The 17,846-nt window shown below is 34.5% G+C and overlaps 1 long non-coding RNA gene across 3 annotated transcripts in view; it reads left to right on the forward strand.

Annotated features, from left to right (window-relative positions):
- Positions 1-702: 702 nt before the first annotated feature.
- The window catches only part of LOC141413982 (uncharacterized), a 66,567-nt gene continuing 49,423 nt past the window's right edge, over positions 703-17,846 (forward strand). For all 3 annotated transcript variants that reach the window (XR_012439064.1, XR_012439066.1, XR_012439065.1), the window contains exon 1: positions 703-918. This is a non-coding gene — a long non-coding RNA (uncharacterized lncRNA). The remainder of the gene's footprint in view (positions 919-17,846) is intronic.

The raw sequence follows: 17,846 nt of genomic DNA on the forward strand, positions 1-17,846 counted from the left end.
CCCAGCACAACAATAAAAATAAGATGGCTTTTAGTGAACAAATTGCATTTCTTCATGATCCCCATGTAGTCGAAGCCCCTTTGGTTTCTTTAATATTTTACCTTTTAACAGTTTTCAGTAATTTTTCTCCTGCTTTGTCTAAAATATAATAGCTAGTCAAAAGTTAATCTTGCTGCTGGTGTCACTAATGAACTATTTAGTCTGTTGGTCTGGAACTGCAAGAAAGCCTCTTTCAATATCAAAATATAATTAGAAGCTCGTCCTTGGAAAGGCTTGATTCTGTGCCTCAAAACACCGGAGGTCTGCACAGAAATGCAACAATGATTCATTTTCTGTCACCTCCAGAGTTAACTGGGGGGGGGGGAACCAACAACATTTTTCTGACAAACATGCAAAACTGCAAGGCAGGGGGAATAAAAAAGAAAAAAAAAATCTTGAAAAAGCTGAGCTTCCAATTCCTCCCACCAGTGTCTGTGAGGAATGACTTCAATCCCTTCCTTAACTAATTCTGCCACTGTAAAATCCTACAGTCATTCTTGCACACATAAAGGACAAATAAGCTGAAGAGGAGGACCTAGAGGCTTTCAGTTTTAACTCTTCACCAATAGGAAAAAGGCAGAATGCCTAAGCTATGGCTTTCTGGCCAATGGGATGGCCGTGCATCACGTGACTCTCTGCCCCTGTCTTTCACATGGGCTGTAATTTAGTTCAATTCAGAACTGCAGATAGTACGGTCCTCAGCAGCCAGGGATGCCTGAGCACAAGTGGCCGAGTTCCCAGTGACTTTATGAAGCACTTCTCTGCCTTCCTCCAGCGTGGAGACCAGGGCTTCTGCACCTGCGTCAGGGACAAGACTGGGAAAAGCCCTTGCTCTGCCTCCGGGGACAAGGAATTAGAGCCAATAACCATTTTGAAATTGTAAGTATACATTTCTTTCTGTCAAGTGTTGCCGATTCAAATAGTTTTCTGTCAGAAGAGTCAAATATTTGAAGATCTGTTAGGGTTCTGTTTTATGCGTGTACTGAAAAGTCCAGCCATGGGCAGGGAGATGGCTAGGGACAATTGCTGCATGCTTTCTTATGTGAAAGATAAAGAATTAACCATTCCTAGAGTAACTGCAGGAGGCTGCACACCGGAACATTGCTTCAGTCTGCTGCTTTGTTCATAAGAAAAATAAAGGCGCACACATATGTACTTAGTTCACTTCCCTTCGCTCTTTACGTCTAATCAGATTTGATCTGTCCCCAGGAAAAATAAAAGACAAACTTTGCTGACTCCACTGACAAGGGCACCATAGACTTTCCAGACATCTGACAGTTATTATAATTAGCTATGAAAGACTGCTGAGACACTCAGAGGCAAATAGCTCTTAAATTCTGAACAATGGCTTCAAGCCAGGGCTTTCTTCTTATTCATTTTTTTTAACCACCACTTTTAGTTTTATAATAAGGATAGAGACTGAACTGGTTTTAGTGTTTTTCATCCACAAAATGGGAAACGCAGTCCCAGCACAAGTGACGACGACTGTAAGTGGCCAGTATAAAGAGAGAAGGAAAAGACAGCTTCTGTCTTAGGATCCAGCCTTCCATGTATAAAGAATTTTTTTCTTGAAATTCCTAATAGGGTGGAGTGAAGATGTGGGGGTGGGGAGGAAGCATGTGGAAGCTTCTTTCTAGAAGAATGCTTGGAGAATAAAATAATTTTGGATTTCTTCCTACTGGAGGGCAAAGATATGGCTAGCATCTAAGTTGCATCCCTGGTAAGATTTTTTTTTTGATGTAGTTTCAAACAGAAGCAACACACAGAGCAGGTTTTTAATTTATTTATAAAATTATAAAAGGAATGGAGAAGAATGTTCCTGTATTACTCTTTCTTTTGATATTCAGCGAGGGTAATCTAGCAATGCATTTATGCCCTTACTTCTAGAATCATCCAAATCCTTAAAAAGTTACAAGCTAAGTCTCATAAGAAATTAAAAAACAAATCAAATCAACATGATGGTGACTGATGGAGATTCGGTACCACAAAGCTTCCAACAAAAACAGAGTTTATAAGAACACATTTACCCTCCCCATTTTCAAAAGAGAATATTAAGTCCATCAATTATTGAAAGGAATTATTCAAAGGCTCCAGACATAACTAATTATGGCTTAAGAGTGCTGCCAGAGCAGAGCTTGTGTTCTAATTATAAAAGTCTAAGACATTAGGAATCATTTCTTTTAAGGAAGACTTGGACACACATTTTGATATAATCTTTTTAAAATACACCATTTTTTTTCTTTGTCTGCTCTCATGTTATCTACACCTCCCCCACCGCCCACTGTGTACTGAGACACCTGAAGCTAGACATAATGATCCACAGAGCTCCAGCCTGTCTGGACTCCAGCCAGGTTTTTTTTGCTCCTTCTACAATCAAGGAGCTTGCACGCAATGCATGCCGAGCCTTTTCCACTGCTATGTGCAGATATACTGCGGAAAGATTAAAGACAACAATATCCCCTTTCTCTTACCCTAGACACACTCTGCTTTTAACCCTTTCATTACCATTAAAACCAAGATGTCTTACCCACTCCAAGGCAGGTCTCCAGGGACCCTGCAACTCCTGCACCATCTTACACAGCTGCACATGCCTCATTTGGTATAGAAATCTCATCTCCACGAATCCCATCAGGGTATTTTAGGATTAACAGTGTGTAAACTAAACAAAACAGAATCTGCTTGTGTGGGGAATGCATTTTTGAATGAACTTAAGCTGTATGAAATCTGAATCAAGTCAAAGGTCTCTGGAAATGTTCTTGCAAATCTCACAGAGTGTTGGTTATATACCATTCCTGACGATGCTGTTCTTTATGTATCTGTGTGTATGTCCCTATCTGTCTATCTCTCTCACACACACTCAAGACGTACCCATCAGCCAGACAAGCACATCAGTGTATCCCAGAGAGACCCAGGTTAACTGGTGATGTCATCACAGATAAAATTTCGCCTTTGTGGGCAACATTTTCAATCACCTAGTCCTCAGTGTCTGTTGGGTGTGTGCCCATAGGAAGTTCAAGTGTTGGTGGGGTTAACCAACACCCACAGGAAAGGACTATTTTATTTGTAGCTATCTCTCTCTTGAAGATGTGTTTATGGGGCCGTATGGGTATGTTTATCAAGATATATGTAGGCAGCAGTTTCCTGGTTCTAAGAGGCCTTATTAATATGCTGGCTGAACATTTCAGAGGTGGCTGAATTTCAATATGAATAGGATATAGAAATGGTGAGCATTTGAAATCATTTGAATAAAAATTATACAATACTGATATTTATTATGATTTGGTGCTTCTTTTTTCTGATTTAAATTTGTGTAATCATTAAATAAATTTACTGTTAACTCATTCCTTAAAGAAAGAATGATTTTTATACAAATGATCTAGAAGTAATGGTCATTTCTTGTGTTTATGTAGAAGTATGTCTCTGGATCAGATGGTAATTGGATTAAATTTTTGTGCACTGGTACAGTGTATTTATTTTTCAAGTCTATTTTGTGGTCTTAAACTAAACAGTGACTCAACAAACTAGTGTTTAGATTTTTATTAATGTATGTATTTAAGTATGTTATTTTATCTATCTTAAGTTAAATAAAAGAAGGTTTAATATTGCTGGATTTGAGATGTGAACATAGAAAAATGGAAGATATATACATATATACTGCCTCTTAAATATCAAGTTTTGATGTGCAATTTAAATTACATATTTAAACAACTGGGTATACTTAAATTTAAATGACTGACTATACTTGACAGTTTTTAAAATACTAGGATTTGATTGTTTTTTATAAGTTTTGGACTTTGCTGGCAGTACTTCTTCACTCTTGCATGCTAAAACAAAAATTAATTTTGAAAGGATTTTAAAAGTATAAATACAGGAATAGTACTCTATTTCAATGTCAGCAGAAAAATTAATGATTCGTTTTACCAATAACATGGTTGTTTCAAAACAAGTAGAAAACTGTTTTATTCTTTTTTGCTTTAACATAGCTATTGTTGAAAAAAGTATATAGCTTAAAGAATCAACACATTTTGTACTTAGAAAAACAAGCTGCACAAGTTAGGTGACAAAGCACTCCACCGTGAACTAATAAGTAACTTTTTTGAAAAATTCTTGAGCCTGCCTTTCTAGTTTTTACACAAGCAGTTCTTCCAACATGTAATGGAATTATTATGTAATTTCTATATCGAAGATAAAAAATTCAAATAAAAAGTTGGATTTAAATTTCACCTACATCTAAACACAGCGTATGGCGCTGCCCACTGGGGGATACAGGTTACTAAAAAGGCATCTTTCAAAGACAAGAAGATAATGGACTTGATTGAAATGCTTGAACTACGTAACGCCAATTCAAGAACAAATGGTTTTTCAGAGCATAACGAAGAATGAACAATTTACTATAGTACAGTTTATTCTTCTTACACAATGGTAATGATTTATTTGAAATGGCAGAACAAACAGGAGATGTACCAAAACAATCAATGGCTATCTTATGTCAGGGCTACATCAAATTCTTATGTTTCATAGAATATTCTTAATCCAATTATTTAACTGAAAACTTAGATAAAACTTATGTTCTCAAGCATTTGTTGATGTTATACTCATGTATGTCTTGTACATGCATGTATATATTAACATAGATAGTATATTTGAATAGTCTTATGGCCCAAATTAATTTTTGTTATTATAACAAATGTTTTTAAAATTTTTTGAGAGTGAACATATTTTAATAGAATGAAATTTGGATAGCAGTATCAACTAGCTATGTCTATACTAATAGAGGGACATGCTCAGATAATGCTAAATTAATGTATTGATGTCTAATTATTGCACATGCCTCACATCAAAAATATTTTTATCATATCAAAAGATATGACTCTAGTTTGGCCAACAATAGAAAATATTATTGCAAAAGCCATCTCTCCTTCTTATAACTCTGATGATTATTTCTGAAAGTAGACTCAGCCGTCATAATCTCTCTTTCTGCAGAGAGAGATTTTTTTTCCAAGTTTAGCCTTTAGGCAGAAGGCCTGAAATTACTGTGGACAGATGCCTGACTACCACTGTGCAGAGAACGCACAGGAGTCTTCAGTTCAATGAGGAAAGAAGGGAAACTGGTTTGGCTGCTTCGTGTTTCAAATTTTATACCTCCAAGTCTACATGCACGCAACACTCAAAATTAATTTGAGTGAAACTATCAAAGTTATCTTCACAATTTTCAGAAGAGCCATGGTCCTGTAAAAACCCATGAAGGAAGAGTTCTGAAAGGGATTGAATGTCCCACTGCCTGAAACCCAGTCAAGCTCAGTGAGGCGCTGGAGTCAGATGGGCTCATGAATCACAGATAGGAAATGAACTGTGCATTGCATATTTGTAGGTTTAAAAAGAAACAGTCGGGATAGTTTACTGTAAACAGATTTGGGGTTGATTTTTGGTACATCTTATAAAACATCAAGCCTGCAGTTCTGCTGAAATAACTTTTTATATGTATAGCTAAGGCCAGATGGTCACGTGCTCCTTTCTTATTTAGATGAGACTTTTCCTTTCAATAACATCTTTCTTCCTGACCTGCTTAAAAATTCCAGCGAATGAAATCAGCACAGAATTTTCAATTCTAATTGACCATGTGCAGAGGAGAGGCCAGGAGAGAAATCAGTAGAGGCATTGTGAGACACCCGGCCTCAGTTTTGTCTGTGTTTTACCCTTACTGGCCAATCTAAACCAATTGAAAATATTTAATTTTTATTAATATTAATATAGCTGCCAGATTAGCTTTCAATGAAAAGTGTTTGAATGGGTTGTTTCTGCCATTTCTTCACAAGAAATCCAAACAAGTTATCATGGACTTGCATAGTTTTAACTTGCTATTAACAATTTATTCCTTAAAAATGCAGTAAAATGTTGACATAATGGTTGAACCTATGATGGAAGAATGAGGATAACAAATTTGTTTTCCTTATTACACAAAGAAATCACCATTATTGAAAAATTCATATGTATTTCAAATTTACCATGAAAATATTCAATATCAAGATTCTTAGTTTATTCTGTGTGTAGTCATTATACACAGAAATATTTTTTTCTGGAGATTTCATTTGTACTTATATTAGTAAAAGTGTCAAGGATAGAAGGTGATCTATATATTGCATATGGTTCTGTGGTTCAGTGAATTATAGGTGCTTTCAAAAGTGGACATTTACTTTGGAAAGCATTTAGATTTCTTTTTTCTTTTCTTTTTTTTTGTGCTGGGAATCAAACTCAAGGCTTTTGCATGCTAAGCCCACTCTACTACCCTGAGCTATTTCTCTAGCCCCACTTTTGGACAAATTCTTGACATGCATAATTATCTTCATGATTTACTTATTATTGTAATTAAAGATGGTCTCTTTCAAAAATTTATTTTTAGAATGGTAAAAGTGTGAGATGAAAACAAGTTATCCTGATACTACACTCGTTTGACCTCCAAAGGTAGAAGACAAAAATATACTGTGTATGTTTTTTAAACATATAATAGAAATAGCAAAAAATCCAAATTAATTACCAGTGTCATTGGAAAAGATTGAAGTGGCCTCAGAATAACACTATCTTTGATTTGGTATTCTTTGTCTGTTATTCTTCAGGTAACCTTGTATCTCAAGTAAATCTACTATTTGTCCAAAAAGTGGTGCTGCTTCAGAGGTCACACTAATGCAATTGCTTGAAAAATGCATGTATTTTAATGTTAATATTAATTGGAATTTCTTTGTATCAAAATTATACAAAAACTTAAATTGTCCAATGAATTTACAGTTTTAAAAGCATGTTCTAAGCTACAACATATGAGGTTAATTTTTTGTGAACCTCGTGAAATTTAAATTTCTGAGACAATCTTATATGTATCTTTCTGTGAGCCAACTTGTACTGCCATTGAGAGTCATCATTATACCTCTAAGGATTTCTGTTCACTACAACTTCTCATATTAAATGATTTTCCCACTAGTTTACAAATTATAAAACTCTATTACAAAAGTAGTGACTTAGGCAAACCATGTTCTCCTACCTCAAATGAATAAAATACGTTAAAAACCTTAAAGAGTTCAAAAGTACAGCCAATAAAAGCCAATAATAATCTAACATCTAAGATTTTAAATTATAAATATTTCTAGCTCAGGTTTGCTTTTAAAGCAACAGATTTTAAATAGTAACAGATCTAACCAAGTATTTAGAGGAGAAGATGAAAATGGGGTCTAGAGGAAGCCATATCAGATGGGTGATGCTAAGATGTTCAAAACATAGATTTAAATAAGGTTCAGAAATGTAACCTCATTCCTTTTCTCCTTTTCTGTGTTATTCCGGGAAAATAGGCAGGTCTTTATTCTGTAGGATCATGGTTGATCACAAATATTAATTGAAATATGTAACTTTAACACTGAAAAGAGTTTTGATGGTTCTCATTTGTATGGGTTCATGGTAGAGATTTTCTTCGCTATTTGTCTTCATGCAACCAGATTTTTTAGATGAATAGCTATGGAAGCTTTGCAGCTGTGCAAAATGTCTGCCCTTGCCATGTCCCTTTTCCCACTCTGCAAGACTGTGGTGATCAGTTGGAAACAGAGTTCCTTGAGAACCCCAGCCTCCCTTTCACTCTCTTGGGACACGATTTGTGTCCTTTTTATGCTTTTTCTAAAGGACCCTTCCCCAGACTGCAGCACCCTCTTGAACACCTGCTGCCTCCCACCCAGTTTGCTGTGTGCTCAGCTATCCCTGCTTAGCTAGGACTTTGCCTCATCCTTCATTGTGCAGCTAACGGTTCACACATAGACTGCTCTGTTTTGTTGTCATTGTTTTCTACTTTTATATTTTTAAGTGTGAAGGAAGTGGGGCTAACAGGGTAGACATGAGGTTAAACGTAAGGACAGTCAGAGATATCTGCAGTGTCGTAAACAGAAGAATATGATTACATTGAATTTGACTGGGCAGCTCTCTTCTAGCACGTGAAGTTCAGTATGGAAGGCTTCTTTCACCTCACACACGTGAGGGAGACTCAGTTCATTCTTGCATTTCATCCTTGATTTGGTATATTTCCTGCAGGGCAATTGCTGTTTTAAAGGGACTAACTTCTCTTTCAGCAAAAGTTGAAGTAGAGGGAAAAAAGCACAAGTGTGAAAATGGGAGATTACATCACTAATAACATAAGAAAATAAACTGTCCCAGCTAACCTGAAGTTAGGAGAATGTGTCAAAACTTGGTCTAGACATTTTCACCATACATGAGTTGTCCAGAGACTTACACGTAAATGTAACCGCTTTGTGATAGGAAGCCAGAAATAAACACAAATTCCTTTTAAGATTTTAAATATTAAGTATATTGATGTAGAAACATTCATAAAAGAGACACATTTCACTGATTTGCATAATTGTTTGGCTTTCTTGTTACTTTTACTTTTAGTCACCAACCAGGGCATTATTCAAAATATACTGGGAGACAATGAAACGTTCTCCATCACAGAATTACTTCACAAAGCGCCTCTTGCCCTGGAAAGAGTTAAGGATTTAAGCTAACAACAGTGACTACGAAGAAATTCATTCTTCCCATAGTGTGAGGACAGAAAGGGGTTAATTTTAAAAATCTTTGTAGAGAGGAGGGTAAAGAAAAAAATGCTGGAAGATAAAAACCAATCCAAAGACTAAGCTGCTAGTGATTTGGTTGTATTTATGGATTATACTACGCGTTGAAAAGAGGAAAATCAGAGCTGTAAGATGACGCGGCAGGGGTCGTCTGGACTTTTCACTGAGACTAAAGTCTGTTTAGTCAATGCTTATTAAAGTCTGGTTTTGACCTTTGCCCCCCTCTCTCCTCCCTCTTCCAGGTGCAACATTTTTTGCAAGTACTTTACCATTTTTGGATACTATGTGCAGGCTTCCAATTGTAAATGAATAGAGTATGTTGAGCATAATAAATGGACCAGTAGTTATGATACCTATACTTTTACAAGGTTCTGTAAATTTATCTCTATTTCCTTTATAATTAATAGGCTGGGATGATAGCCCTTCTTTAAAATACAACTAGGAATGTTCAAGTGCAAGTTGCATCTAAACCAGATTGATCCATTTGTTCTAACAAGTCTTTTGTCAGAATGTATCTACAATACTGAAATCTATTGAAACAAGTCCCCTTCACAGTGGATATAAAAAACTTTATATGATTTTTTTATATTATATAAAAATAACTTAAAATCCATTTGCATACTAAATTATTATTTTGAGTAAAATAGTCATATTTATGCCTCTAAAATCTAATGACAGATAACACACATAAAGCATAAAATATTTCAAAATTAGCTACAGAAACATAAAAGTCAAGTACATAAAGAGTCAGATTCTTCTGCTAAGTGTTTCGTTTAATAGATAATTTTCTAAATTGTATAAATTCACTTATTTTAAATGTATTTTTTGAATTCTGTAGAAAATTAAATCTATAACTTTTGAGAAAAAGTTATTTTAAAATTTTGCAGAGGCTAATGTTCAAACATTTATAAGCTGGAATTTAGAAAGTAGGATAAACTTCATTTTCAACTTTGAAATATTTAAACCTATACAAAATGTAAAACCAATATGAAATACATATCCATGTTTCCACTACCAAGGTCTACAATTTTTAATATTTTATTCTATTTACTCCAGACCATTAAAAACTGCTTATATAATGTCAAAAACCTCAATTCCCCTCACGTGTTCTAATGTCCCTCTGGCTATAGAAGCAATTCCTTTCTTAGAGCAGATAGGTCATCTTTCATCTCTCTAGTTTTACACTTATGTATCAAACAGAATTAGCTGATTTAAGAGTTAAAATTATTGGAGTTGCATCTATATTTACTTACATGTTTTTAGTTTAAAAAGCAATGCTGATTAAATATAATGATTTCAGTTAAAAATAATTTTTTCCCTACCTCAACTAGCTTCTATGGTTGCAGAAATTTAGAAAATATGTCTCTAGCTTCCCCTGGACTCAGATTCTTTAGAATTGAGTCTTTTAAATTCTGCTTTCATGGTATGTGAGGATGGCTAGTGGTTAAATCATTATGCTTTAACAGTATTTCTGTTTCTCTCATTTTGGTTTTACAAAGGACCATGTATTATAGTTAGCTCCATGCATGTATATTAACTTTTACATTCCTTACTCTCACAGTGTATTGTAAGGATGCTTTTTTTTCAGATATTCTAAGGAGCCACAAAAATTGCTTTCAGTTTGGTTTGCTAAGAAAACATCAGTAATATCTCATGTAGTTAAAGAAATTAGTACTAACATTAAGACTGCTTTTTGCCTCTCCATTTGGAATCAGATTTCCCCCAAAAACAAGCAGATGCATTTCTGAAAAAGATGCACTGAAATCAAGGACCTTGTTTGCATAGACCATTACTAATTTGCATAAGCAGCAAGGTGATGTACTGTCATATATGTCTCTTTATGGTCCTGTATCTGCCTGGGCATCAAACTATGCATCTCCATCACTACCTTTACTGTCATCAGTACCTTAAACACAGTAATCAGAGAGAAAACTTCAATACGTAAAGGCTAGCTTTAATTTATTTTTCCTCCTATAGTTTCCTTGCTAACTAAATTATTTGAATAGAAATAGATCAAGAAAGACTGAAAGTAAATTTTAAAAAATCTTAATTCTTAAGAGGAAAAGATGAAGCTGAAGTTCTTTGGTTAGAGACCTGAGATACCTTTCCACCTGCATTATTTTCAACTTGCATTCATGAGCTATTTGCTTTTAAAAATTGGACTGTTAGTACCCAGTAATACATATTTCCTCCAGGCAGTGTTTGGGCTAACATGTCTATAGATGAAGACTGATAACTCTGAAAGACTTCATGCTTTTTTTTTTTAGGCTCTATTAAGGATTTGTTACAACCTCAAAAAAAATGTGACTCCTGATCTTTTATGCTAGATATACATTTTAAAAGCCCTCACATAATGATTTCAACTATAGTGTTCCTTAAAAGAATGTACTGCTATTCAGTATATTTTAAATTATTTTTGATATGTTTTGTATACCAAGTCATGTATTCAATCAGACAAAATTAACAGTATGTAAGCCTACTCTCTAGTGGCTCTTGCCTTATCACATGGCAAAAGAATTACAACTATATTCATTAAGTTTTTTGTGAGCTTTTTGCTTTTTTTCTTTTTCTTTTTCTCAGCCAATTTTCTTTATTAGCCTTTAAAATACCAATACTCTTTCCCTGTAGATAATTACACAGTCACTGTCACTCACTTGTGTCATCTTAATGTTATCTTTCCAAAGCCATGGTCAATTCATTAACAACCCTCCAAAATTCTTTTGTCTGCTTCTCTTTTTAGTCACAAAGAACATCCTAAAAGCCCAGGTTAAAGAGTGAGAAGATATATTTAGTTGGATGATTCTGTGGACCTGTTTCCCTATGAGTGACTTAGAGAAGTAGGGCTAGAGGATCTTCAAAGCATATGTCTGCATGAATAACTAGATAAAAATGAGGCCATTCATGGAAGAATTCTGAGCTCTCACAATTGCTATATGTTAGACATGTTTAAGTGTTCCGTTCTATTAAAACATAATCTTACACTTACTGAAGACAGTTGTTCTTAATTTTCACTTTATAAACGTCTTTGCATGTTAACTTTTATTCTAGACTGGAGGTATAGCTCAAGTGGCAGGGCGTTTTCCTAGCAAGAATGTGGACCAAGGTTCAAACCCAATACAATCAATCAGTTAACATTTTTCCCATTATGTGCCTTCTGAAGGGTATTCTTCATCTGAATCTGCTGCTTTGCTGCAGGAAGTGACATCTACAGAAATCATATAGTTAAAGGGGTTTTAAGTAAAAAATGTATTTGACTGGCAAGCCAGGGGAAGTTAGAAACAACATTCTTTGTAACGATCCATTTTCCAATAGGAATCATTTTCCACAAACTGTAATAATCTGAAACTATTTGGTAACACAACAAATGAAGAAATTCATTGCAGATAGATTGTAACTGTTATTATTGAAACCATGTGGTATGACTGTGGGGGTTTCCCAAATGCTGATCTAGTCAGTAGTAAGAACTACTGAATGGACATTCTCAAGGTATTACCAAATTTATTAGGTTTTAACTTAGTACTACTGCTATTTTTATTATAAAGAACTTGATCACTGAATGACTGCTGAAGTACTTTGCCAACATTTTTACCTTGCATTTTATTAATGTTAACTTACTCAGATTTCTTCTTTATGAACAACTTAGGTTATAAATTCCCTTGCTAATTCATATTGTACTCCAGGTTTAAACTCACTTATAACTGTGATGGACATATATTGCCTTTCAATGGAAATGAACATAAGGAATTGAACTTACAGTTTCAAATGTCAGAAGTAGGAAAAACATTAAAAATCCAACAGTCAAGAGTACAACAAGAGTCATTGAAGCCCATGGAGGAAAGTATTACACCAAGGGATTTAAACAATGAATATAATATGAATTTTTAAAGTACTTGATGGGGGGGTGGTACCAATGGGAGGCAGAGAAGAGATGGGGAAGGGTGTGGAAAGGTGAATGTGGTACAAATACTATATATGCATGTATGTAAATGGAAAAATGAGAGCTGTTCAAACTTTTCTTGGAATGGGGGATTGGCGGGATAAAGAAGAATGGTGGAGGGGGAGAATTCAAGTATGATATATTTGATATATTTTAAGAACTTTAGTAAATGCCACAATGTACCCCCATTCAGCATAAGAATAAAAAAGAAATTCAAAAAGTAAAGTACTTGAAATATAAAGACTTTTAACTATATTCAGAATATTTTTCCACTGAAGTCTGTGCAAAGGACTTAATTTGTTCATTTATGAAGTTGTAATCAGTGACCTTCATAACATATCATGAAGCAGAAAAGGGCAAAATTCTGAAACCTATTTGCCCACCAAAACTATTTCTTCTTCTAATATATGCTGTAACACAAAACAGATGCAAATTAATTGCTTTTGTAACTCCCACACACTTAAAATTCAAAGGTCATCAATCTGTCCATAATATCCATGTTTGAGAAACGTCTATGATTTTCTTCATTCCTTAAAAAAATAACAGCTTATTCAAATAGTCATGTAAGCTTACTCTTTAGATAGGAGAAAAGAAGGGTAAAAAGTAAGATCTGCAAAAGCAGGTCATATCAAATCTATAAAGCAGTTTGTTATTGAAATGTGAAATAAACTATTTAATGAAAGTCTTAAAGATGTTTGGGGATAATTGCTTGCAATGAATTTGAATGACATCATCACGTGAGATTGGTGCATCTGCACCTCAGTCACATAGTACTGGACCGCTTAGGGAAGCCTGAATTCCATAACTGCTAAGTTCATAGATCTCAATTCTCCTAACAACCCATTTTGAAATGGGATGTTAAACCAAAGGAAGAACTGAAGAAGGAAATATCAGTGCCTACTAAATGCAAAAATGAAATATCACATTTTTATTATCAAAATGCAGACCCAAAAAATGCAAATTCATTTTCTTTTAACTTAAGGTAGTTTGTTAGAGTCAAATCTCAGGGTTCAAGAGTTTGATAATCTTAATTTATGAACTAATGTAACATCATTTTCTACCAGAAAAGGATCTTAGAAATTACTAGAAGATAAAGAAACTGAGGATTGAGAACAGAAACATATAATCCAAAAGCATGGAATAAATTATCTACAGTAATGAGTATAGTTCTTTTAATTTTTTGGGTGTCTCCTTAAAATGATTGGATAAATGAAAACATAAAGGACACGACTGATCCATCTGGGTGAAAACATTAAGTCTGATTTTTAGAAAATGTCCTACTAAAGCTGCAGGTGGGGGCTGGGAGGGTAGCTCAGTGCTGGAGCACTTACCTAGCATGCACAGGTCCTTGGTAAATAACTAAATAATTAATAAGCCAAACAATTAGTTTTAATAAACAGTATAGAACTTCCTATTGAGGCACTAACCCTTTATTACTCAGTTTCCTTATGTGAACAGTCATCAATCACAGCATTTGTTCTCAGAAACTAAGTAATCAGCCATAGATACTACAGTGACCACAGGTAGTGCTAAAATTGGAACTCAGAGCCCAGAGAAACTCTTCATTCAAACTTACATCCTGACTTTTCCCCACTTTTGTCTTAAAACTTGGGATGATCAGTGGAAAGAAAACCAAAGTAATAAAACATTTATCATATGCAACATAGTATTGTACAGTATTCATTCTGGAAAGGAGGCTGGTCTTTTCTCACATTATCATGGGGAATTGATACTTGGCTGTTTATGGAAATTTTCTAATGAGTACATTGCAAGGAAGATTGAGAAAGAAAATATATAAGCATCATAGAAAAACCCTTTTATTTATTTATTTTAAATTCCTGTATAGTGAACTGCCTTGAAATTCACCCTGCATAGATAATATACTTTTCATTTCCACAGCAATTATGGAATCAGTTTTATGAAATCAATTACTTCTAAGTCATATTTTCCCATTGTTCATAAGGTTTTGTTTTTATCACCTTTACAACATGTCACATTCTGTTATTTCATCTAAATAGAAGCAATATCATTAAAAAGTACATAATAGTAGTTGTACCTTTAAAAATTAACCTTACAGCATTTTGGAAATGTATTGAGCTAAGCTACAAGTCATTCTTGGTAGCCCAGAAGTTCAGCCTGGGATGGTCTCCATCCAAGTGAATAGAGCTACCAATTATCCTCACAAAGGGGCCAGATTGAACTCAAGGGTAGCACTATCAAATTGTTATAATATAGCCATTTCATAATCAATCTCAAACCTCTGTTGACATTGAATGTGGACTCCAGGCATCAAGATGATTCATAGTCATGGTTTAAGGAAGAAAATCAGTAGACAGTATTAATCTTCAAGGTTATTCAAGTTTGTCAGAGCTTAAAAATGCATAGTTATATGAAAATCTCACAGTTCTTCATATTTCTTTTGTATTTAAAATTTTTCCTTAAAAACATAAATTTTGGTTTAATTAGAGAATTAGTTAGACTTGCAAAAATAAGTTCAATGAATCTTTCTTGAGATTCATTAAACATTAATGAACTGAATGCTTCTAGATGTGAAAGTGTTACTCAAATCAACTTCTCTCTTGGAGAAAAATACACAAGTCATCAGTCAAAATATTCTTGCAAATTCTCAGATTTCTAAAATAAAAAGTTCTTGATTTTAGGTCAAGGAACCAAAATAAACTACAGAAATGCACTTATTTCATAAACAACAATGGGGCATGTTTCAATATATGCTAAGTCTGAAAGAATTCTCACTACATATATTTTTCATTCACTTGAAAATATCTTTGAAGGTGTACTCTATTTTAAAACTTATTCCCAGACTGTCTGTGCAATTTCAGCCTATAATGGCAGAATTTTATTAAAAGTCAAGGGCAGGATAATAGCAGCAAACTAAAAGTTATTGTGGCAAAGTGACCTGTCTTCAGTGCTGCTTTAAATTCTGAGAAATTCAACCATGAGTTTGAAGTTTTCTTCTAAAGTCATCATGACTATCCTGAAGAAGTTCTATTATTTATCTCTGAAGAAGAAGTACTCTAATCAGTCTTTCAAATGTTGATTCATAGTCTCTGTAAAAGTCACCAAAGAAACTCATTATAAAATTTTGCATTTGAATATTTGTTCACAATTTCTGTCTAGTTTTATTTTCAGCCTTCATATTTGTGTGATTTTTAAGTCTTTCATTGACATTTTCACATGGTGTCATGAATTTTTTGCTACATAAATAAAGAATAGCTACCATAATGTCCTGGAGTGGTGGAAATAAAAAGGCGAGATGGCAGCCATATTGCATAGTTTACAAACAGGTATAAAAGGAAGCTTGATCGTGATGCTCCTCTAATTCCACACCTACTTATTAAGCCCTCATTTATTCTAAACACTGGATTACAAAGATAGAAGCATATCAACAACAAGAGAAAACCTTTTTCTCCACCCTAAAATATTCATAATCTGGTTGATTTAAAATAAAACTTAAAAATACTCAAAGTAATTAACTCATTTTATTCAAAATATTTGCTCATGTTTTAAAAAAGAAAACCATCTTCTATATGTTTGCAAACCATTTTATTGCAAAATACTTGAATTTGAGTATAGCAAACTTCTATGTCTACAGAATCCTAAATGAGAAGAAATTGCAAGGAACTACATTTTCAAAATGGTTCTAATTAGACATTTGCAAAGACATTTGATATTTATTATGATGAACAGAGGAATTTAATATCTTAAATTCCTAGAATAATAGAGGCAAATACTGAACTATGTTTACTGTAATTTAGGGGTGAAATCTGTTGATTCCTAAAGACTTGGAAATGAGAAATCAAGAATTAATCAAATGTATCAGGAAATTTTCAGAAAAAAGTAGCATTTTAGTTTAATATTTCTTATTTTGAATAATGTGTAGGGATACCTTACTGAACAAGTTAATTATTACTTGCTTTGATAGTATATGTATAAAAGTTGACATCTCTATTAGTGGACCAAAATCATATTTCCCTAGTCTTAAAGCATGTATATCTGATAATAAGAAAGAAATCCCTTAGTAGAAATGTTCTGTATAGCTTAACAAATGTCTTCTGTTGCAGGATATATGGACCAATAGATTTATAGACATTTGGAAGGGCTCACGTATACTCCAAATGACGAGGATCTTTACGTTAATACATATCATTCTCTGCATTCCTGAATTGACCTTCATCAAACCCATGACAGCACTGAGAGTTCAGAAGGCACAGCATGGGCGTGATTAGAATAAGGGCAATTAGCATAACAGTGATCACATGCTCTGGGTTTAGTCCCACCTACAATGTCCGCAAGAATCTTGAAGATCAGGACTGGCCTCCTTGTGTAGCTTGCAGTCCCTATACCATCCACCTTTTCAGTAGACTTGGAAACCAAAAATGTAGTAGTCCCAGAATCATATCTAAACCTTAGAAAAGATAGAAAGCCATGGTGCTCATGGAGCTGAACTGATGGGGAAAGAATGCCCTCATCAAACCGTAAGTCTAGAAAGGACTGCACTTTCATGAGAATAGTAGCTTGTGGAACCATGGGTCTAAGGAGCCTAGCCACTGCCAAATGACAAATGAACTCTCCCCTCTTGTCGCCTTGAAACTTGATATGCTTAATAGATCCTTGCCATAGTTTTTCCACCAATATCATCATTATTACCTTTCCACTTCTCTTCTATATTCTGCACAAATGGAAGTGGCTTATTTTGACCTTTCCTCATCCACAGTTAACCTTAAGGATCTTTGAGCCAGATGAATGGAAACATAATTCCTAGACATTGCCCACACCAATGTCAGGGATTTTTATTCTTGCTGACATGGGCCTGGAAGGAAATGTGGCACATAAAACTACTGTAAAGATTTAAGCTAAGTCATTTTCCAAGACAACCCTGATGGAATTGTTTTATAAAGAAAAAGAAATTTCAAGGAGATAGCAAATGAACACATTAAGAGGGCTACATGGGAGCCCTGTGTGAGGAATCTGACCTAGGAATCCAGATGAAGCTCGTGAAGCATTCAGAAACAAAAACCACTTTCTTGATCATGTAGACCCAGGTGTGCAATGGTAATCTTAAAGAAATTTCAAGTTCATGAAAGGCAACCCTCTTGTCCTCATTTTTGTGGAAACAACACTTTTGACGGATTCCCAGTAGCTATCGATTATAGCTACAAGGATTCCCTCCTTAGAGTGTATCTTCCCTTCCTGCTAACACGGATGACTGCCTCTGCTAAGTCTCTTAATGTCAATATGGTTCTGTGTGA

Source organism: Castor canadensis, chromosome 11, assembly GCF_047511655.1.
Source record: "Castor canadensis chromosome 11, mCasCan1.hap1v2, whole genome shotgun sequence".
Classification (NCBI taxonomy): Eukaryota; Metazoa; Chordata; class Mammalia; order Rodentia; family Castoridae; genus Castor; species Castor canadensis.